Below are 594 nucleotides of genomic sequence, written 5' to 3'. Positions count from 1 at the left end.
ATAAAACAAACAAACAACAGTGTCATAGCTCTTTCCGCAACTTCCTCCTTCAGATCTCGGCGGTGACGGATCCATTCCAAATCGTGTTTTCAGATCGGCGACTTGGAGTCAACAAACCAACGACCTTACTTACTAATCCCGGCTTCGGATTGAAGTTGCTACGTCATCCTCCTCCGGCGAATTTTGGTGGCGGATCTCTCCGAAATTGCTCTTTTGAATGTTTGATTTCGGGAGTTGTGAAAATAGGGCGGCGGAGTCAGAGTGAGAATTCTCTCTGATGGCTTCAATCCGGCGAACTCTCTCGCCGATGTATCACGATCGCGCACACGAGAATGGAGGTGCGCACAAGGGTTTCACAATTGGTGGTAGCAGCAGTAAACACAATTCCTCTCAGTTTCTTTCGTATCTCACAAAACTCCTCGGAGTAACCTCTGATCCTAAAAGCTCGAGAAGAGGTCCGTGGAGGCGACCGTTTTACCAGTTTCTCGTCTTCTTTCTTCTTGGATTTGTTTTAGGTTTGACACCTTTCGGTAAAATGGAAGATGTGAACGGTTCCGATCGGTTCTCCTTTGAGATCAAACAGCCTTACGTTGA

General features: G+C 47.0%; 1 protein-coding gene across 1 annotated transcript in view; it reads left to right on the top strand.

The window, feature by feature from the left end:
- Window positions 20–594, top strand: part of LOC104776812 (probable beta-1,4-xylosyltransferase IRX9H) — a 4,401-nt gene continuing 3,826 nt past the window's right edge. Inside the window, exon 1 of the mRNA XM_010500941.2 lies at window positions 20–93. The gene's annotated coding sequence lies outside the window, so the exon portion shown is untranslated. The remainder of the gene's footprint in view (window positions 94–594) is intronic.

The sequence above is a fragment of the Camelina sativa genome, chromosome 3 (assembly GCF_000633955.1).
Source record: "Camelina sativa cultivar DH55 chromosome 3, Cs, whole genome shotgun sequence".
NCBI lineage: Eukaryota > Viridiplantae > Streptophyta > Magnoliopsida > Brassicales > Brassicaceae > Camelina > Camelina sativa.
This window is presented reverse-complemented; position numbering and strand designations above follow the sequence as displayed.